Raw genomic sequence first — 24,217 nt, 5'->3', positions numbered from 1 at the left:
CATTTGCAGAATTCTGCCTTTGTATTACCATTTAAAGCAAATCTGCACTGCTTAAAGCTAGACTGCACATCTGAAAAGTGAGGAGAATGTAGCCCGCAACAGCGGCTGAAACTGTTTGACAATATTTAGAAAGCTTAAGGAAGGGTGCAAAATAGTGCAACAGGCAAGAGAACATGTGCCCAGGTTTTTAGCTGCTGCACTGGAGTCGCCGGTGTAGGAGGTAGAGTGGAGGAGGGAGGTTCTCTCCCCACAGGGAGCCAAGACACATCCTGAGAAAAACAGTGCAGGCAGCAGGGTGTGGCCTCACATGAGTAGTTAAGGTCAGTAAATGCACCCTTATGTGCCAAATCCTACCAGTTTCACAAACAGTCTTGCACACTGCCTCATTTACCATAATCCATTTACTTGCCTACTAACAATCTAGCTCAACTACAACTCAAACCTTACATTCATGTGCGCATTTGTATGCTTCGCCTCACCCTCACTCGCTTAGCACTGCTGGAAACTGCAGAATCACCTCTTGCACACATTGCCAGCTATTCAGCTGTGCAGACTCATCAGCCAAACTCATTGCAATGCACTCACTTCCCCCTCTTTTTAAGGACAAGATGGCTGCGTTAAACGGTGGCAGCAAGGGCGATAGAAACTAGCGAGGGTGGGTGGGTGGCTGGTTCTCAGGCATGGCTGCATGTGCTGACCCTCAGGGAGAAGAAGACATTGGTATAATTGGAGCTGCTGTCCCTGATGCAGTGGCCAACAGTGTCACTTAACCCTCATCCTGTTACGCAGTCTGTTACGAAGGGCAAGCCGCAAATGGTGTAACTGTTCTATATTCCCCAGCTAAGGAAAATAACCATCCAGTGTCAACTCTGTAAAGTCCCTTCAGGAACTTGTGTTCCAATGAGATCACCTCTGATTCTCCTAAAGACGAGGTAGTATGTGCTCAAATTACTCAGCCTCTCATCATAGGAAAACCCTCTCATTCCAGAACAATGAACATTTGCTGTGCTACCTCCAAGTATGTCCTTCCTTAAGTTTGGAGGCCAAAACTGCAAAGTTCCCCAGGTGTTGTCTCACCAAAGCCTTCTGCAATTGTAGCAAGACTTCCTTATTCTTATACTCCAACCCCTTGGCAATAATGGCCAACATGCCATTGGGTTTCCTAATTGCTTGCTGTCCTTTATGCTAAGTTCTGTGTTCTTCGTAAAAGTTACACCCAAGTCTCTCTAAACAGCAACTTTTCAAAGTTCTATGCCTTTTAAAGAAATATTTTGCTTTTCTGTTCTTACTACCAAAGTGAATAATCTCAGGCTAATCCAACAGCACTGTAGGTGTACCTAGGCCAGATGGACTGCAGCAGTTCAAGAATGTGGCTCAGCTCCATCTTCTCAAGGGCAATTACGGATGAGCAACAAATGTTGGCCTTGCCAGTGAATTTCACATCCCATGAAAGAATAAAAAAGCACTTCCTCACATTATACTCCCAGCTGCCACCTTGTTGCCCACTTGACTTAACTTGCCTATCTCTCTTTGCAGACTCTTTGGATTCATCTCACTGCTTACATTCTCACCTAACTTTATATCATTAACAAACCTGGATTCATTACTCTCAGCTCTGTCCCTGATTCCGCTCTAGGGAAATGAGATGGTAAAGGTAAACCAATATGTTGGCCAGTGCTGGAAGGTTATGTGCCCTCCTGCCTCCATTCTGGTCCACATATTGAGGCGAAAATTCTGCCCACCATTTTGACTGGCAGGAGGGCCAATGACCCAGGAGGCATAAGTTAAAGTTAATTGGTCAAAAAATCCAGGGGGGCATGAGGAGAACTCTTTTATGCAGAAATTTGTTATGATCTGAAATGCACTACCTGAAAAGTTGGTGAAAGCAAATTTAATTATACCTTTTAAAATAGAATTGGAGACATACTTAAAAGGGTGAAATATGCAGGGCTTTGGGGAAAGACCAATGGAATGGGACTAGTTGGATAAATTTTTCAAAGAGTCAGTGCAGCCGCAATAGGTCTAATGGCATCATTCTGTATTTTTTTAAATTCATTCATAGGACGTGGGTATCAGTGCCTAGGGAATTTATTGCCATCCCTAATGGGCAAGTGGTGGTTAATCACCATCTTGAACCACTGCAGTCCCTGTGGTATAGGTACACCCACAGTGCTGTTGGGCAAGGAGTTCCAGAATTTTAACCCAGTGACAGTGAAGGAACGGTGATACATTTCCAAGTCAGGATGGTTTGTGGCTTGGAGGGGAACTTGCAGGTTGTGATGTTCACATGCATCTGCTGCCCTTGTCCTTCTAGGTGGTAGAGGTCACAGATACTTTCAATTGAACCTTGATTACTTGCTGCAGTGCATCTGGTGTAGATACATGCATAGTGCTGTTAGTTCCAGCATTTTGCCATGACTTTTCCAATATATGCAAGCTGTCTTGGCTATATATTTCAGCATTCGATTTATTATGTTAATTCCTGCTCTGCAGTAATTGAGCATGTTGGGATCTTGTTAACTAGTAAGAAAAGCTAAAAGTTTCAAATGGATCTCTTTTAAATGCCATGAGCAATGTTCCGACAAGGAACAAAGGCAGCATGTATGACAGAATTGTAGCATTTTTAGTTTGTCACTCAATTCACCCCCCTTAGAAGTTGTTTACTACTATTCATCTTTCTCAGTTGAAAAGGAAAAAGTTTGAACTGCAGACTGATAGCACTGCCATCTATATAAATAACTAGAGGCAAAGCCAAGCAAGGTAAATTGGAGATTCTCCATTTCCCTCTTTTTTTAGCCACATTTCCATAAGACCATTCCAGCTTGCAGCCCTGTCAAAACACTTTTATTTGAGACAAGCTCCTTTGATTGACAGGCAACTGTGGGATTTGAACATATGGCCTTTTGCTTGAAAGTAAATGAGATTTTGTTTAAATTATCCCACGTGAAGGACAATCAGCAGACGTGTAAATTGGTGTTGGAGGTGTGCCATAAACAATAACCCAGTACGTCTCACGGAACAATATCCAGATGCCTGAAAGCTTTTATTTTCTGGAAACTTCACTGAAGTTTTACAGGAAGTTGAGCTATAGCACATTAACTCATTCGTTTACAAAAATATTGTGGCCTGAGTCACTTAGAAAGGATTAGTATAAGCTATAACCATTAAAACTTAGCCAGTTTATGAGTTTCTTCAATGACCAGAAACCTTCATTCATAGCTTTTGAGAGGGAAATGGCAGCTAAAGTGCTTTAAGCTGACATGCTGACTGTTGTCTATATTCAATAAATCAATAGCTCATTTGTGCAAGAGCTCACCTGCTATTATCAGGCTACATGTGGTTATCCAGATCTTTTCCAGAGATGCTGCCATTATCTTTCTTGAAGTGTATTGTCTTTGGGAAACAAACAGTTTTTTCCAAAACAAAAACAGAATTACCTGGAAAAACTCAGCAGGTCTGGCATCATCGGCGGAGAAGAAAAGAGTTAACGTTTTGAGTCCTCATGACCAGACCTGCTGAGTTTTTCCAGGTAATTCTGTTTTTGTTTTGGATTTCCAGCATCCGCAGTTTTTTGTTTTTATAACAGTTTTTTCTCTCTACTAAGCAGGCATTTAGCCACTTATATCTTTGATTGACTCTCAATGCCACTATCTATCAGCGCATACGAGGCCAATGCTTGGGGTAGAGAGAAACATAGAGCTGATTCTACCGAGGTAGGACCGAATTTTAGCTCCCAAATTGAGTATGCAGAGTTGGGAATAATGTTAAAAAGACAAAGTTAAGGTCACTCTAGCTTAATGCACGCAGCATTTGTAACAATGTAGAAGATTTGAAGGCACAGATAGAGGTAAATGGGTATGATTTAATTTAATACCATTATGGAGACGTGGCTGCAGAGTGACCAAGGCTGGGAAATGAATGTTCAAGGGTATTCGACATTAGGAAGGATGGGCAAAACGGAAAAGGAAGCGGCGTAGCACTGTTAATAAGATACAATATCAGTGCTTTAGTGAAAGAGGATCTTAGTTCAAAGGATCAAGATGTAGAATTAGTCTGGGTGGAGCTAAGAAATGGCAAGGGGCAACAAACATTGGTGGGAGTTGTTTATAGGCCACCAAACTGTAGTGGTAACATTGACTATAGTATAAATCAGGTAATTAGAGCTGCATATAACATGGTAATACAGTAATAATGGGTGACTTCAATTTACATATAGACTGGGTAAACCTAATTAGCAGTAATGCTGTGGAGGATGAATTCCTGGAGTGTGAACAAGATGGGTTTCTGGAGCAGTACGTTGAAGAACCAACTAGGGATCAGGCTACATTTTAGTACTATGTAATGAGGAAAGGCTAATTAATAACCTTGCTGTTAAGGAACCTTCAGGAAATAGGGAGGGAAAGAGAAAATGGAAACTACAGACCTGTTAGTTTGACATCAGTAGTAGGAAAAATGTTAGAATCTGTTATAAAGGATGTGATAACTAGATGCTTAAAAATAATGATACAATTAGCCAGAGTCAACATGGATTTATGAAAGGGAAATCATGTTTGACAAACCTGTTAGGGTTGTTAAAGGATGTTACTTATAGCATAGATAAAGGAGAAACAGCGGATGTAGTGTATTTTTTTTATTTTCTGAAGACTTTTGTTAAGGTCCACACAAGAGATTAGTGAAAAAAATAGAGTACGTGAGACTGGGGTAATGTACTGGTTTGCATTGACAATTCCTTAATGAAGAGTAGGAATAAATGAATCATTCTCAGGATGAGATTTCAATGGGGAACCAATTGTAATATTTCCAAATTTGCTGATGACACAAAACTAAGTGGAAATGTAAGTTGTGAGGAGGATGAAAGGAGGCTTCGGGGGGACTTGCACGGGCTAAATGAATAGGCAAGAACATGGCAGATGGAATATAATGTGAAGCATTGTGAAGTTATCTACTTCAGTAGAAAAAACAGAAATGCAGATTATTTCTTAAATGATGTGAGATTGGGAAATGTTGATGTCCAAAGGGACCTAAGTGTTCTTGTTCATGAGTCACTGAAAGTTAGCATGCAAGTTCAGCAGGGAAATTAAGAAGGCAAATGGTGTATTGGTTTTCATTGTAAGAGGATTTAAGTACAGGAGTAAAGATGTCTTGCTGCAATTGTATAGGGCAGAGCTAACCAAACTGCAGCTTGTGAGCCGCATGGGGTTCTTTGACATGCAGATAGAGGCTCATTCCTTGTGCTCTGAAACCAGTTAACTCGCACAGTGGAGGGAGGTAAATAGCCGGGTGCAGCCTCAGCTTCACAGGAGAGAACCAGAGAGCAGGCTGCAGCAGCACAGGGAGGAGGGGAGGGGAAGGTTATGATCAATGATTCATTCCAGCACTGTCACGATATTTCTTTTGTAGTTTCCCCCTGGTTCTACATAAGGCCACGTGACCCTCAGTGCCATTTTCTCTGGCTCCCTAACCCACCCTCTCACTGCTGACCCTCCAACTTGTGTCCTCTGTCTGGAATGGGAGGAAACAGTTTAATACAGAGCAAGAATGTAATAATTCACTATTTTGAAGACAAAAACTCTGATTCAATTTTTTGTTCAGTAGTTACAGCTGTTTTTCAAGTAAAATCAAAACTTTTTTTAACATCTTGATTGATTCTCTACATTGGAACAGCAAAGCTGCAAAAGTCAGTTATGCAGTGAGCATGCACTAGCTCTGATGTGTGTCAGTGAAGTAGATTTATTTTTGCCACAATCGGCATAGTATGTTAAGAAAGTCTGGAAGATTACAGAGGGAAAAACTGAGGTTTCCCCATAGAAGTACAGTGCTGTGGAAAAAGGTTTATGGATGGCACATGCTGCAGCCATAATGTGCCAGGGGTGGAGGGGATGAAAGTGGTAGGTGGGGTGCCAATCAAATGGGTTGTTTTATCTTAGACGGTATGCTATGGCCAATGCAGCTGAGTTATTTCAAAATCCCAAAGGAAATCTTTAAACAACTGTCATAACCTATAATTTTAAATGTTGTGTTTGAGATGGGACTGTAAATTCAGGAATCAAGCCACTAGTTCTCAAGGTTTTACATTAAACTAAATGAAACATTGTATTAATTTACACAGGTTAAAATACACATGGCTACAAATTACGACTATCATAACTTTTAACAAATTCCCAAACTAATCTCCATTAAGGCAACAACAACACATAGACTCAACCAAACACCAGGCAAAGCATTTTCACCTTACAAATGCAAAATGAGGTTCTTTTCACTTTGTTCCCTGTGGAGACAGTTGGAGGCTTACAGCTGCCTTTTGATCTCACATTGCCTCTGTCCTGCACACACAAAACTGCTAAAGTTATACATACCACTCCCATTGAATGTCAATTCTCATTGTATCAACAACCTCTGAACTAAACCTCTCTAACAATAAAACCCCTTTCATAATACCAATTTTATTAGTAATATAAACATATGACTTTGTATCTGCTAGATAGGTGTCAGTTTTCACCCCATTTCTTGAATACCCTATTCAAAAAAATGCAAAAGCACGCTATCTGTCTTACATATCAAAACTAGTACACATCAAAGCACCCAGACTAGCTGGCTTTAATTCAATTAACACACACACACACAGACTAAACCTCTATTTTAAAAGAAAAATATTTTCAATAACATTATATACATTAATAGCTTCATGATAGGTGTCCAACTTCATGAATGTTTTATGAGCCGCATTGATCCAGGCAGGTGATGAGTATTCCATCACACCCCTAGCATGTGCGTTATGGAAGATGGAAAGGCTTTGGGGAGTAAGTGAGTCACTTGCTGCAGAATTTACAGCCTTTGACCAGCTCTCGTAGTCACAATATTTATATACCTGGTACGGTCAATTTCTGGTCAATGGTTTACACCCCTCAACCTCATCCCAGGACGTTTGCATTGTTGGAGACGGTCATTATCTGACACTTGTAGGGTGCAATGTTGTTCATCACTTATTAGTCCAAGCTTGAATGCTGTCCACATCTTGCTGTATGTGGGCACAGATTGCTTCATTATCTGAGAAGTAGTGAATAGAAATTGAGACTGTGCAGTCATCAGTAAACATCCCAACTTCAGACCTTATGATGGAGGGAAGGTCATGGAAAGCACTGGAGATGGCTGGGCCTAAGACACTACCCTGAGGAATTCCTGTAGAGATGTCCTGGGGTTGAGAGGGTTGGCCTTCAACAACCACAACCATCTTCCTTGGTACTAAGTATGACTCCAACCAATGTAGAGTTGTCCCCTTGATTCCCATTGACTTCTCTCAGAATGTTCCTGGCAGAACCCGAAACTGAGCATCAGTGAGCAACTTGTTCATAAGTGCCGTTCATTAGCACCAATGACAACTCTTCCCATCAATCTCATTGAGGCGGTAAATGGCTGGATTCGATTTTTCTGCTTCTGTGGACAGAGATAACTTGGGGCAGAAACTTCCCCCTGTCGGGACATGAGCTGGGACATGTTTATCAAATGTTTGAAAATGTTTTATTTAATTAATAAACCCTTCATGAAACCTCATCCCGCCCTTAAGGTTGGACAGGCAGCATTCTTAACTACTTTAATTACTTTCTTAATGGCTTTAATAGGCCTTTGACAGTTCGGCTGCGCACCCGCCAAACTGAAAATCCAGTTCTGTCGAAGGGTCATGAGGACTCGAAACGTCAACTCTTTTCTTCTCCGCCGATGCTGCCAGACCTGCTGAGTTTTTCCAGGTAATTCTGTTTTTGTTTTGGATTTCCAGCATCCGCAGTTTTTTTGTTTTTATCTCTGTGAAAATCTAAATGACGCATGGTGACGCATCGGGATGCCCGCCTGACATCACCATGTGTCATTTTAAGCGGTCCCTGCCCCTGCTCGCTGACCTGAAAATTCTTCCCTTGGACAATTTTCAACTTTGCAACTTTCATAGATGCCAATGTTGTAGCTGTACTGGAATAGCTTGGAGTAGCTAATTCTGGAAGAGCAACCTTCAGCGCCGTCGGAGTCTATAGCCTTTGCTGTGTCCAGTGCCCCAGCCATTTCTTGATATCACGTGGAGTGAAGTCAATTGACTGAAGATCGGCTTCTGTGGTGAAAGGGAACTCAGGAGGTGGCTGAAATGGTTCAATCACTCAGCACTTACAGCTGAAAGTGGTTGCAAATACTTTAATCTTATCTTTTACTTTCACCATTATTGAGGATGGGGATGTTGTTGGAGGCTTCTCTATCCATTAGTAGTTTTACTGCCATCACTAATCAGGATGTGGCAGGACTGCAGAGCTTTGATCATTCTAAGTTGATTGTGGCATTGCTTGGCTTTGTCTATAAAATGCTGCTTCCATTGTTTAATATGCATATAGTCCTGTTTGTAGTTTTACTAGGTTGGCACCTCATTTTTGGTTAAACCTGGTGCTGCTCCTCATATGCTCTTCTTCACTCATCATTGGAGCAGGCTTGATGGTGAAGGTAGAGTGAGGGATATGCTAGGACATGAGGTTACAGATTGTTATCCTGGTTATGCTGCTGGTGCACAGCACCTCATGGATGTCTAATTTTGTGTCTTTAAATATATTCTGAATCTATACCATTTAGCACAGTGGTAATGCCACACAACAGAATGGAGGATGTTCTTAATGTGAAAACAGGACTATGTTTTCATAAGGGCTGTGTAGTGGTCAGTCCCAGCAATATTATCTTGGACAGCTGTGTCTGCAACAGGTAGATCAATAAGAATGGGATCAAATAGCTTTTCCTCTTGTGTTGTCTCCCTCACCTGCGACAAGCCCAGGGAGATATCCTTCAGGACTTGACCAGGTTGATCAGTAATGGTGCCACTGAGCCACACTTGGTGAAGAACATTGAAATCACCAACTCAGAGTACTTTCTATGCCTTTGCTGCCCTTGGTGCTTTGTCCACAAAATGTTTAACAACGAGGACTTCTGATTTATCAGCTAAGAGAAGGCAAGAGGTGATAATTGGCAGCAGCTTTACTTGCCCCTATTTGACGTGATGCCATGAGACTTCAGAAGGACCAGAGTCAATTCTGAGATTTCCCAGAGACACTCCTTCCTGACTATCATGTGGCACCGCCACTGGTGGCTCTGTCCTTTCTTAAAGTGTGCCCAGAATTGGACACAATATCTTTAAAAACAAAAAACTGCGGAAGCTAGAAATCCAAAACAAAAACAGAATCACCTGGAAAAACTCAACAGGTCTGGCAACATCAGCGGAGAAGAAAAGAGTTGACGTTTCGAGTCCTCATGACCCTTCAACAGAACTGATCTTTCTTTACAAGGAGAGGGAAATATAAGCTGGTTTAAGGCGGTGGGGGGGGGAGAAGTGGAGTTGGGGGGGTGGGGGGTGTTAGGATAGGAGCAGATCATCAAAAGATGTCACAGACAAAAGAACAAAAGAACACAGAGGTGTTGAAGTTGGTGATATTATCTAAACGAATGTGCTAATTAAGAATGGATGGTAGGGCACTCAAGGTATAGCTCTAATGGGGGTGGGGGAGCATAAAAGATTTTAAAATAATGGAAATAGATGGGAAAAGAAAAATCTATATAAATTATTGGAAAAAACAAAAGGAAGGGGGAAGAAACAGAAAGGGGGTGGGAATGGAGGAGGGAGCTCAAGACCTAAAGTTGTTGAATTCAATATTCAGTCCGGAAGGCTGTAAAGTGCCTAGTCAGAAGATGAGTTGCTGTTCCTCCAGTTTGCGTTGGGCTTCACTGGAACAATGCAGCGAGCCAAGGACAGACATGTGGGCAAGATAGCAGAGTGGAGTGTTAAAATGGCAAGCGACACGGAGGTTTGGGTCATTCTTGCGGACAGACCGCAGGTGTTCTGCAAAGCGGTCGCCCAGTTTACGTTTGGTCTCTCCAATGCAGAGGAGACCGCATTGGGAGCAGCGAATACAGTAGACTAAATTGGGGGAAATGCAAGTGAAATGCTGCTTCACTTGAAAGGAGTGTTTGGGGCCTTGGACGGTGAGGAGAGAAGAAGTGAAGGGGCAGGTGTTACATCTTTTACATGGGCATGGGGAGGTGCCATAGGTGGGGGTTGAGGAGTAGGGGGTGATGGAGGAGTGGACCAGGGTGTCCCAGAGGGAATGATCCCTACGGAATGCCGACAGGAGGGGTGAAGGGAAGATGTGTTTGATGGTGGCATCATGCTGGAGTTGGCGGAAATGGCGGAGGATGATCCTTTGAATGCGGAGGCTGGTGGGGTGATAAGTGAGGACAAGGGGGACCCTATCATGTTTCTGGGAGGGAGGAGAAGGCGTGAGGGCGGATGCGCGGGAGATGGGCCGGACACGGTTGAGGGCCCTGTCAACGACCGTGGGTGGAAAACCTCGGTTAAGGAAGAAGGAGGACATGTCAGAGGAACGGTTTTTGAAGGTAGCATCATTGGAACAGATGCTACGGAGGCGAAGGAACTGAGAGAATGGGATGGAGTCCTTACAGGAAGTGGAGTGTGAGGGGCTGTAGTTGAGGTAGCTGTGGGAGTCGGTAGGCTTGTAATGAATATTGGTGGACAGTCTATCACCAGAGATTGAGACAGAGAGGTCAAGGAAGGGAAGGGAAGTGTCAGAGATGGACCACGTGAAAATGATGGAGGGGTGGAGATTGGAAGCAAAATTAATAAATTTTTCCAAGTCCCAACGAGAGCATGAAGCAGCACCAAAGTAATCATCGATGTGCCGGAGAAAGAGTTGTGGAAGGGGGCCGGAGTAGGACTGGAACAAGGAATGTTCCACATACCCCATAAAGAGAAAGGCATAACTGGGGCCCATGCGGGTACCCATAGCCACACCTTTTATTTGGAGGAAGTGAGAGGAGTTGAAGGAGAAATTGTTCAGTGTGAGAACAAGTTCAGCCAGACGGAGGAGAGTAGAGGTGGATGGGGATTGTTCGGGCCTCTGTTCGAGGAAAAAGCTAAGGGCCCTCAGACCATCCTGGTGGGGGATGGAGGTATAGAGGGATTGGACGTCCATGGTGAAGAGGAAGCGGTTGGGGCCAGGGAACTGGAAATTGTCGATGTGATGTAAGGTGTCAGAGGAATCATGGATGTAGGTGGGAAGGGACTGGACAAGGGGAGAGAGAAGGGAGTCAAGATAACGAGAAATTAGTTCCATGGGGCAGGAGCCAATATCTTTAGTTTAATGATGAAGATTATGGCGTAGAACCTTTGGTGCATATGGATAAGGGAGATGGGCTGGTAACTAAAAGGCAGGTGGAAAGCATCAAGAATGAATCCCAGCTCTGTAGAAGACACATGGTTAAAATTGTCACTAAAGAACTTCATGGAACCCCAGGAAAATCATTCTGTCTGATCATTATGGAGTATGACAATAGGATGTTTGATTTCCTTCAACAAGAGTTTCTCATCCAGCATAACTCTGTTTGGTGGGTATGGATAACTGCGAAGAGTATCCAAAACTCTTCATCTATGACACTGTACTTAGATATGTAAAGCATAAGGTGTAGAAAATGCAAATAAAACTCTTCTCATTGTCCATTATTGCTGACACAGAAGAACGTATTATGTTGACTGGCCTCCAGTGGACAGTGAAAACAAAGGAAACTGTGCCATCCTCCCGTTTATATTTGATGGCTTGATGGGCAACTTGTTAAATAATGCGAAATGTCAGGAAATGCAAAATTTACTCGTGTTCATTGACAAAACATAGAAAATATACTTTTTATGTAGTTAATGGTGAAGATAAATAGAATGTGGATATATATTTGATGATCCAATAAATCAAAAATTACACCGACATTCTAAAATTGATAACCGAGAAACTCTTCAATTCAATTAGAAGCCAAGATTTTGCACACAGGGTAAGAGCACAGATAGCCAGCTAACATTTTCTTACATAAAAATTGAATTGTAGCTATTATATAAAATAACAGATGGCTGAATGTATGTTCCAAAGCTGAACTCAATTTTAGTGAATAGAGGATGTTAATAAACTGGTTGAGCTTCATCTCACAGTGCATGACATAATCTGAATTTTTCACTAGTGTTATAGCCATGCAGCATATTCCTGGTTAACCATTTTGCATTTTACTCATATGATCAGGATAAAAGATATCCAGTTCGAGTTTCTGGGGAAAGACTGCCTCTGATTTCTGATTGTAGCAAAATCACTGCTGTGTTCCTTATAACCTTGTTTCCAGTTTTTACAAATAGCAGATGAAAGCTTCCTATGTGAATGAGTTAAGTTTGGTTACATCTGCATATTGTGATGTGATTAAAATACAGGTTATGCTTGCAAGTATCAATCTGCCAGGTACAATGCATCTAGCTCATCTGTGGAGAAGCTTTAAAGCAGGCAGGATTTAAGCATGTTTGTTACTCAATATTGCAGCCATAATATCATGGCAGAGGGCATTATCCACATAACACTAGTGAATTATTAAAGCAAAAAATGCTTTTCAAAAATAACCAAAAAGACATTTCAGAGAATTGAAGCTGATAGGAAAGAAATGGATACCTTCCTGTGGGACTAGTCTCAATGTAATTACACATCTCTGCACAATTCTCCAAAGGAAAAGACAACAAAGCTTTCTGGCAAACCAGACATTTTTGGGAAACCTAAATAAAAGAGCTTGTGTCATCCCTTTTAAAACCCAAATCTCTGAAATGCACTTATATTGGAGAAGGGTGATCCTCTTCACAATTTTTTAAAAATAGTTAATTTACAGATAAATGGAATACAATATTTATGTAGCGGTGGGCTACCTTTTTTATTTTTTGTTAGGCACATCCTGGCACAGTCCTTGAAAGATGCATTCTCATCGAGCTTCTCTGCTTGATGATAACAAACCCAGCCCAGCTTATACCAAACCTACAATAAAAGTACATTATCCAAGTCATCTATTTTCAATTATAGAGAATTGGCTGCAGAAAAACTTAATCAATAACTGTCAAAACAAAACCTGCATGTTGTGATATAATGTGCACAGTCAGACCCTTAGAAAATGTATTTTACTAATTAACTGATCTTCACTTCTAAAATGGATATAATATTATTAGAAAGAGACTGTATTCTTTTATGTTGTTTTCAACTTTCATAATACATAATACAAAATGTCTTTAGTATCTTGAATAATATAAAATCACTATTTCTACGATAGTTAATAGAAAGCTAAAATACTTGGAAGACATAATTTTAAATTGACGAGTTGCTTTATCTTCAGGTAATTAAAATGGTTCTTCTGCAGCAGTTCCATCAGTTATATTCATTACAATTTCTCAAAACATAAAGTGCCCCAACTGCAGTATGATGTAAATCTGTTCAAATAATATTTAGTGCATTACATCAAGTAACTGATTTTCACTTGTGTTTTCTCACTGGAATTCTAGTAATAACAGGCATAAAGAACAGAATAATATCCACCAGTGATTACTGTCTGCTATTGCCACACTGTTCATTAACAATGGCCCTGCATATAAAACCAACAAAGGTAAATACGACTAACATGTTGTCAAACTGATGCCTTTTCACTTCATTGAAGTGTATATTTGGCTGCAATTGGGCGAGCCCCATATACCAATGGATCATTTACTCAACTCGACCTGTCAAGGAAACAACCAGTGCTTTATTGGTTTTTTGCTTCATTTGAGCAAAACATTTTGCAGCTCAAAGGCTCGAAGATGTTCTACCTGGCTGACTATATTTACTAATTTTAATCAATAGCAGTAGATCTCCATTGCCATTGCTCACAGTGACTCAAAGGATACAATATTTTATAATGACAGGAGCATTGTACCATGTAACACACAATATATTAAATTCAGTTCATCTCCTGTGGCATTACTCATTGGCAAAGAAACTGATGCATCTCTTCCAGTAACTGTGGTTATCTCTCACTGTCTAATTCCTATTCTGTTGCTCTCTCGGTCTTTGTTCTGCATCCTTTTTCTCTCCTACTCTTGCAAACACTTTTCATTGTGGTGTGTGCGACTGACTATTTTTCATCATTTCTGTCTCACACTTCATACAAGCCATCTCTTCCCTCTGCCTCCTGACCTTGTATTTATCTAATGTCTGTGTGGCACTTTCATTTCTTATTTTGTTGATACAGTTAATATTTGCAATATCTATTTTTCTTAAGTTTTAGGGCACACAGCAAGTTGCAAGGAACATGTACCAAGCTGGAGTTAGGTTGGCAGGGGTGGGGAGGGCAGGGGAGGGTGGTGTGTTGGGGAAAGCTGTCATGTTGATGGTACAGCGTGGGACAGTTAGGGGATAAGGTGTTACAAGGAGTCTACATCAATTCACATTTGACTTTTCTAAGAAGCATCTTGAGAGACACCTTATTGACCTCCATTGAAAAGTATATCGGGACAATGGGCGGGATTGTCCCAGATTTGCACTAAGTGACGTAGCGGGTGGGAAAAAGGATGTTTTACCCGTCGGCCGCAATGGCGGCTTTTTGTGCTTTATTATCCCAATCCCGCCTCATTGATCATGCATTCCTGGGAACCATGTCGTTTCGATGGCAGGCAGGCTCCGATTCAGCCACCGCTCCATCACCTCGCTTCTTCATCACACCAGGCGCCATATAAAAAGCATAACCGCGACTCTCAGCGCTGTCAGCCCAGTATTGCTGCAAAGAAGACATGGCCCCGAAAGTTAAGAAGACTGCAGCCTCCCGGTTTGGTAACATGCCCCTCAAGCACACTTTGGACGCCTTGGATGCCTGCCATGTTGTCCTCTATCCCCTCTCTGGCCGCAGGAGGGGCAGCAACATTATCAATCCGGCTTGGGAGGCGGTGGCAGTGGTGGTCAGTGCCAACACCCTGGAAAAGAGGACAGCCACCCAGTGCCAAAAGAGGATGAATGATCTCCTCCATTCCACCAGGGTAAGTCGCTCTTCTTTGCACACTCAACTCACACACTCAAACCTATCACACATCCGCAGGGATTTCATACCTCAAGGGACAACACCAGCAACTCCACACAGACTGTCACATCTCCATTAGGCTCATATCCTCTGGAGCTCATGTCCTCATCCTGTCCATGGCTCCGCGCACCACACAAACATTCCACATAGTGTCATGTGTGCTACACTCTCTCCATCTGTTTTCACGCAGGAAAAGCTGGCTCAAAGCAGTGGGAAGAGGTCCTAGACCAAGTGTAGAGTGGCTAATATTAGGCCTCTCACTCACTTTGAGGAGTGTGCCATTGCGCTGACTGGTGAGGGCATGGACTGTGCCTGTAGTAACGGTGAGGTCGGCGGTGAACACTCACATGAGGATCCTGCACCACATCATCCTTCTCTCAATGCAATGTGAGTTGCTCTCTCTTCAGCTTTTGACTCTGCTGCCATGCACTAATTATCTCTACTTCAGTTCACAGGGAGCTCTGCCAAGCGACCGACACCCTCAGCCAGCCAATCCCTCAGCTCCATCCAGGTTCTCATCTCCAGCCAAGATGAGAACCTCCTCCATTGAATAGCTGGCAATAAGCAGCCTGGAAGACCCATCGCAGTGCTTCCCCACATCCTCCACCAGTGCAGAGACACACACCTTGCTGGGGTCTAGATTTAGAGCAGACTCGGGTTCATAATTTGGTGGTCACTGCACGGACATGTGTCCGCAGCAGGAGAAGGCACGTTCAGCAGAGTGTGTCTAACAATAAAGACCGTTGGAAGTCAACAAAGTCCTAGGGCAGAATTTTCCGTTCTGGAGACTAAGGCCAGGACTTCCTGGCCCCGCTGCAGCGGGCATCCTGCAATGGATGTCGCAAGCCAATCAGATCTCCATTGCCTCCGGCTGGACTGAATGATCCCATTGGCAGGAGGGGCCGGAAAATCCCACCTAAGTCTTGAGGCCAGCAGGAGAGTTGGTAGTGGATGGCAAATGGCACAGAATGAATGGCTGCTCTGCACCTTGCTGGGGTCTTGATGTTATGAGACCCATGAGTCAGGAACAAACCTGCTGCAAAGCAAGCTTCACCATGGAGAGGAGAACACAATGAACATCTTTCACATCCAGTTGCCTCTTAACTATTAGGGTGTCCCTTTAGTTGGCCATATGTGCTGACCTTCAACTCCACCCACCCGAAAAGGCCCTCTTCCTATCTCAAGGGATCTTACTGACTAAATGCGTGGTGACTGTCACCCACCAACATCCTCCCATCACTATGGACCCATCTAGTTCCCCCCCGCCCTGCCACACTGGACCCTTCCCCCATTACCCTGGATCCTATCACAATCTTTCTGCACATTTCCATTCAGAGCTGACACCTGTTACCATCTGCTTGCCCACCCTGACCTACCCCACTCCCATTATCAGAGCCATCTGTCTTGTTCCCCTTCATGACCCACTCGATGAGACCTTCACCTACCAGACTCTTATCCAGCACCTGCTACCCTACCGCATCCCACTCCCCCTCTTACTGTGCCTATTCCCTCCTTTCACCAATACTCTGAGTTGTTCCCTGACGACCCCACCATCAGCACTATTTACCCCATCCTCTAACACACCTCTTCCCACCTTTCCCAGACACTCTCATCCCTCCTCCCCATTTCCCCTGACATTGCCAATCCCCTCTTCCCTGGACACTCTCCCCAATCTTCCCCTGTAACCCTGCCTCTCCTGTCCATCCTTCACTCCACCCTACTACCCTATCCCGCTACTTCCAGCCTTCGCCTGATTCCCGTGACCAGCCTTGGTCAGTGTTTGCTAACGGCACTCAATGAAATGAAGTTATGACGGGTCCCAAAGAAGGAGAAGGCAACATCTACAGACCTCAAAGTCATGGAAAAGCTGAAGTTCACCAGGTGCGTGCCACTTCTATACAGTTGTAAAACTGAGCATTCAAAATCCTCACTGGCAGGGAAATTAATTTGTAGGGTGAGCTTAATTCTGGCAAGGTGGCCTTTTAATGAGCATGCATGAGATGAGAGGCAAGCAAGGGGACTCAGAGGGCAGGACTGTAGGAGCTTCGGCCCTTGCAATTGTCCAACAGGTTTGAGGTTTTTTTCAGCCTGTTTGGATGAGAGTGGGAGCTGCAGGGTAGATGAGCAAACTGACCATGGCACCGTGGTACAGGAAGCCATTCAAGTGGGGGGAGCATAAAGGAATGTAGTGGTAGTAGGGGATGTATAGTCAGAGAGATTAACACCGTTCTCTGCAGCAAAGAGCATGAGTCCAGATTGCTGTGTTGCCTGCCCGGTGCCAGGTTTTGGGACATCTGCTCAGGGCTGGAGAGGAACTTATAGTGGGAGGGGGAGGACCAAGTTGTCATGATCCATGTTGGTACCAACGACATAGGCAGGACAAAGAAGGAGGTTCTACACAGTCAGTATGAGGAGCTTGGTACCAAATTAAGAAGCAGAATCTCAAAGGCAATAATCTCTGGATTATTACCTGAGCCATGTGCAAATTGGCATAGGAAAAATCAGATTAGGGGGGTGATTGTGTGGCTCAAAGACTGGTGTGGTAGAACTAAGTTCTGGTTCGTGGGGCACTGGCACCAGTGCTGGGGAAAGTGGGATCTGTACCATTGAGACGGTCTACACCTGAACTATGCTGGGAATTATGTTCTTGCGAGCTGGATAACTAGGGAAGTAGAGAAGGTTTTAAACTAAATAGTGGGGGGAAGGGATCAAATTTGGGAATATGTGGTAAATCAAAGAGCAGAGATAAGGCATATTACGGGAAACAAGAAAACAGACCATGACAAGAGGGGACAGAGAATACAAATCTAACAGTAAATCAATAGATGAAACTAGACGATATAAAAAGAATAAAAGGATAAAACTAAAAGCTCTGTATCTGAATGCACATAGCATTCGAAACAAAACAGATGAAATGAGAGCGCGCAAAGAAATAAATAATTACAATTTGATAGCCATTACGGAGAAGTGGCTGCAGGAGGACATGGATTGGGACCTGAATAATGAAGGGTACAGGATAATTAGGAAGGAAGGGAGTTGAAGAAGAGGTGGAGGGGTGGCTCTATTAGTTAATGATGGTATTAGCACAATAGAGAGGGATGGCCTAAATTCAGGAAACCAGGATGTGGAAACGGTTTGGCTAGAGATGAGAAATAATAAAGGCAAGAAGTCACTTGTGGGATTTGTGTGTACAGGCCCCCTAATGGTAACCACATGGTAGGATGGAGCATAAAGGAAGAAATAATTGGAGCTTGTCAGAGAGGCGCAGCGATAACTATGGGCTATTTTAATTTACATATAGACTGGAAAAGTCAGATGGGCAAAGGTAGCCTAGAAAAGGAGTTCATAGAATGTTTTTGGGATAGTTTCTTAGAATAGCATTTCTAGAGCCAAACAGTGAGAAGGCTATGCTAGACCTGGTATTGTGCAATGTGATGGGAGTAATTAATAATCTCATAGTGAAGGCACCCCTAGGTAGCAGTGACCTTAATATGATTGAGTTTTACATTCAGTTTGTGGGAGAGAGGAGTGGGTCCGAGACTAAGTTTTTAAACTTAAATAAGGGCAATTATGAGGGCATGAAAACTGAGCTGGCTAAAGTGAACTGGCAAATTAAGTTAAGGGATAGGTCAACAGAGATGCAGCGGCAAACATTTATGGGGATATTTCAGAATACACAGAATATATTCCAATGAGTAAGAAAAAGTCCAAGGGACAGACACACCATCCATGGCTAACTAGAAAGGTTAAAGATGGTATCAAACTTAAAGATAAAGCATATAATTATGCAAAGACAGGTGGCAGGTCAGGAGAAGAAACAGAATATAAGCAACAGCAAAGAATGACTAAAAGCCTAATAAGGAGGAAAAAAATAAGAGTATGAGAGAAAACTAGCCAGAAATATAAAAACAGATAGTGAGAGTTTCTATAAATATTTTAAAAAGAAACAAGTTAACAAAGTGAGCATTGGTCCTATAGAAAGTGAGTCTGTAGAATTGATAATAGAAAACAAGGAGAAGGCAGATGAATTGAACAGGTATTTTGCATCAGTTTTCACTATAGAGGATACAAGTAACATCCTAGAAGCAGCTATAAACCAGGAAATGGAAGTAGGAAGGAAGTCAGGAAAGTTTCAATCACCAGAGAAGTGGAACTGAGTAAATTGATGGAGCTGCGGGCAGACAAGAGCTCGGGTCCTGATGGACTTCATCCTAGGGTTTTAAAAGAAGTGTCTGTTGAGATAGTCTGCTATCTAGGGGTGCCTTCACTATGAGACCATTAATTATTCCCATCACATTGCACAATACGAGGTCTAGCATAGCCTTCTCTCTGTTTGGCTCTAGAACATGCTGTTTTAAGAAATGATCCCAAAAACATTCTACGAACTCTCCATCCAGGCTATCTTTGCCCATCTGACTTTTCCAGTCTATATGTAAATTAAGATCTCCCATGATTATACATTGGTTTTGAGATGCATTGGTTTTAATTTTCCAAAACTCCCTACATTCGGGGAAGTTCCCATTATATTGGAAGATAGCAAATGTAACTCCATTATCCAAAAAGGGAGGGAGAAAGAAAGTGGGAAACTACAGGCCAGTTAGCTTAATATCTATCATAGGGAAAATGTTAGAAGATATTATTAAAGAAGTTATAGCAGGACACATGGATAAGCTCAAGGTCAACAGGCAGAATCAGCATGGTTTTGTGAAAGGGAAATTGTGTTTAACCAACTTATTGGAGTTCTTTGAGGAAGTAACATGTGCTGTGGATAAAGGGGAGTTGGTGAGTGTACTGCACTTAGATTTCCAGAAGGCATTTGACAAAGTGCCACATCAAAGGTTATTGCAAAACATAAAAGCTCATGGTATAGAGGGTAACGTATTGGCATGGATAGAAGATTGCCTAGCTAACAGGAAACAGAAAGTAGGCGTAAATGGGTCTTTTTCATGTTAGCAAGATGTAACGAGTGGTGTGCCACAGAGATTAGTGCTGGGACCTCAACTGTTTACAATTTATATAAATGACTTGGATGGAGGGATGATTGGAATGGATGCCAAATTTGCTGATGAGACAAAGATAGGTAGGACATAAGGAGGCTACAAAAAGATATAGATAGGTTAAGTGAGTGGGCAAAGATCTGGCAAATGGAGTATAATGTGGGAAAATGTGAAATTGTCCACCTTGGCAAGAAGAATTAAAAGAGAGGCATATTTTCAAAATAGTGAGAGATTGCAGAGTTCTGAGGTGCGGAGGGACCTGGCTGTCCTAGTGCATGAATCACAAAAAGCTAGTATGTAGGTACAGCAAGTAAATAAGAAAGCTAATAGAATGTTATCATTTATTGCAAGGAGAATTGAATTCAAAAGTAGCCAGGTTATGCTTTAGTTGTACAGGGCTCTAGTGAGACCACATCTGGAATACTGTGTACAATATTGGTCACCTTATTTATAGAAGGATGTAAATGCATTAGAAGCAGTTCAGAGAAATTTACCAGACTAATAACTGGAACGGGTGGGTTGTCTTATGAGGAAAGGTTGGACAGACTAGGCTTGTATCCACTGGGGCTTAGAAGAGTAAGAGGTGACTTGATTGAAACATATAAGATCCTGGGGGGGTCTTTACAGGGTGGATGTGGAGAGGATGTTTCCTCTTGTGGGAGAATCTAGAACTAGGAGTCAATGTTTAAAAATAAGGAGTCACCCATTTAAAACAGAGATGAGGCAATTTTTTTTCTCTCAGAGGATCACAAGTCTTTGGAACTCTCTTCCTGAAAATGTGGTGGAAGCAGAGTTTTTGGATATTTTTAAGGGAGAGGTGAATAGATTCTTGTTAAGCAAGGGGGTGTTATGTTATCAGGTGTAGGTGGGATGCAGATTTGAGGTTACTATCAGATCAGCCATGACTTATTAAATGGCGGAGCAGGCTCAAGGGGCTGAATGGCCTACTCCTGCTCCTCATTCAGATGTTTGTATGTTCGTATGCATGCAAATTGTGTTCCCAACTTTGTTCAGCAGGAAACTTGACCCACCTTTAACCTGCCTTGAAAGTTGGGAGACCAAAATTCCAGCAGTTTATCCTGCCATCAGGAAACATATTTTTTGCCTCCCACCAAATTAAGTGCCCCCACCTGCCATGATTCCCATCGCTGTTGGGAGTGGTAAATTCTGCCCCTAGCGTAAAGAGCAGTTGTCATCACCACACTCCAGTACAGCATTGAGACCTAGACTGCAGCAACACATAAGAATGCTGGTTAAATTCCATCAGCAATGCCTTCGACGCATCCTCTGGGTTCAACAGGAGGATCATCAAATAAATGCTTGAAACCAGTTCCACAAGACAAGCATTCAGGCAAAACTCCTACAACATCAACTTTGGTGGACTGGGCACTTTGTCCGGATGGCTGAAAACTATATCCCTCACCAGGTCCTATTCTATCAACTCTCAAATGGCCGGCGTTCAGGGGAGGACAAAGAAAATGCTTCAAAGACACCCTGAAGTTCTTGAAGCACAGCAACATTGACTTTAATGACTGGGAAAAGCTTGCTACCAATCACTCAGAATGGCAACATCTTGTCTATCAAGCTATATCACACTTCGAGTGTTAATGATGAGGCAGAGTGACAGCCAAGAAGGAAAGAAAAGGAAGCAAATTTTGCATTCTGGATCCCACTATGTCATGGGGCACCCTGCCCCATGACTCCATGTTCTGTGGTTGGGATTGGTCTGTTCAGTTACATGAAGATTCATAATAGAAACCCAGGACCCCGAATAGGAGTCGTCCTGAAATTGAGGGAGAGACAATGACGATATATTTATATATATATTTCTAATTTAACTTTTCCAGCATAAAATGTACCTTCTGTCATGATGTTGAATGTGTCAGTGGCAGCTCTCAGCACATATCTACACCTCAACACAATGCATTATATTTGATTACAATCATACTTTATTATGCAGCATAAATACACGTCTCACTAATCTGCTGGCCTAGAATTCTGGTGCTATTATAGTACAAGTGGGAACCGCACTTGGAGAACATCAACATTAATTGATTCATTCTGCTTATACAGTGCTCCCCCACCACACTGCTTGCCCACGGCTCTGGATTGCAGATGCTGGAGTCAGTTCCCTGCTACTGCTTTGGTGCCTCTGATGTAATTTTTAAAAATCACAGCCTTCCACTAAAGTGGCCAATTGCTGCCATTGTAGAAACGTGGATTACAAAAATGAAGACTACACATAACCATTAAAAGAAAAAATGGAAGAACTTATATTTTTCTAGTGCTTTTTATGACCCCAGAGCTCTTCACAGCCAATTAAGCACTTTTTGAAGTGTAGCCACTACTTTCTAAGCATTTTTAAAAATAGCAAGATATATCAGAACAGAGAAATGACACGTAGTAATTATATACAGCAAAGGCCAAAACAAATGATTCAACATCATGAGAAGCCGCAGAGGCCAGACAGGTACAGCATTCAAACTAACCAAGAGAGCACGCAAAACTGTATTAAGACAAGACCCACAAAATGTCTAGCCAAACTACATGGCCAAAGATGAGGTTGACCAGAACATCGATACACAAAGTGAGCTGACAATCCACATGGTGAACATCAAAGAATGTATTGGCATAGTGGTAACAAGAGAAGCCTTTGCCATCATCCAGATTATATGCCCACACATACAGGGATCGCATGAATTGAATGCAAGACTGGATACCAGTGCAGGTGCCAACATCATTCCAGTTTGCACAGTGAAATGTATGTACTCACAGAAGTGGCAAGCAATAATTTAACCAGCCACAGCCAAACTCACCATGTACAGTGGCTTGGAGATTCCGTCCCTGGAATCAATCGCACTTGTGTCACTACAAAAACTCACCACGGTCACCCCAGATACTTTATGTCATGGGTATTCGGTCCTCAATCAGTTGTTGGAACTGCAAAGACAACCATGGAAACATCAGGAAGGGGTTTCGAGTCCTCATGACCCTTCGACAGAACTTGAGTTCGAGTTCGAGTCCGAGTTGGACTCGAACTCAAGTTCTGTCGAAGGGTCATGAGGACTCGAAACAACTCTTTTCTTCTCCGCCGATGCTGCCAGACCTGCTGAGTTTTTCCAAGTAATTCTGTTTTTGTTTTGGATTTCCAGCATCCGCAGTTTTTTTTGTTTATATCAGGAAGGGGTGTCTGGTGTACTTCTTAGATTGCAAGGGACAGTCCGCCTTCAGTCCCAGGTGAAAGCACCTGCACGCCAACGCATTGAGGTCGTGTTGACCGGATGGCAGCCACCATGGGGACGTTGGTCCAGGACATTGGTCCTGAACGGCTGCATGGCTGAACTCCATTGCTGATGCCATAGTTAACCTCCAACGCTGTCAATACGAAAGTGATACAGGGCAGCTCGATCTCACTCCAGCTTCCCCTTCTCCTCAAGAAGTCAGCCAGGGGCCGTTGAGTACCCATAGGGAGGAGGACCAGCAGCTCAACACCCCGGGGCCATCTATCCAGGTGGCTCTAGGAATGTCTGGCCGATCCAAGTCCCTTCTTCATATCATTGGCTCCACAGGCCAAGATGGGTGCATCTGGCCCACAGCAGGATGATGAGCAATGTTATGATGAGCAGTGTTCGTGTCACTCAGATGTGAAAACTTGGTTCCTGCACAAAGTAAAGGCAGGTGTCTCAGTCCAGGGGCTCTTCCCTGTGCGGTGTGTAGCCTTCAGAGGAAAGTGATGGTTTGGCTTCACACTGACTGTTCATATTAGTGATGCCTGTACCTAGATGGTACTTGTCATTGCTGCCAGAATGTCGTGGGCAGGAATCACGCAGTTCCATCATTCTCTCTCTATGTGCTCACAGCACCTTTGAGGTGGAGCTGGTCCCCATCTCATTAGCAGCTGTGACCAGTGATGCTGTGCTCCAGATGGGGTCAGGTGCTTAAGGCTGACAAAGGATGAGATGCTTATTAAGTTTCATGGCTGCATCTCTTTGATACAACCCTGATCACAAAGCGCAAGTGAGCTGCCCTCAGCCATACAGGAACCTGCATTCTCAGAGGCTAAGTGAAGATCTATGGAGTGTCGTCACTGCATGTCATCATCATCCTCCTGCAATTGAGGGACTACTAAGGCCTCCACTGTGTCTCCATGACAGGAGCATTATCAAAGAGGGAATGTGCACTGCCATAAGCCAGACGGAGCCAAATGTTCACAGATGTGAAGAGCTTATGGTGTCTCCTCACTGCATTTCATCATCATCCTCCACAAATCTAGCAGCTATGAGGGCCTCTTG

The sequence above is a fragment of the Carcharodon carcharias genome, chromosome 3 (genome assembly GCF_017639515.1).
Source record: "Carcharodon carcharias isolate sCarCar2 chromosome 3, sCarCar2.pri, whole genome shotgun sequence".
NCBI classification, from domain to species: domain Eukaryota; kingdom Metazoa; phylum Chordata; class Chondrichthyes; order Lamniformes; family Lamnidae; genus Carcharodon; species Carcharodon carcharias.
Note: the sequence above shows the minus strand (reverse complement) of the source record.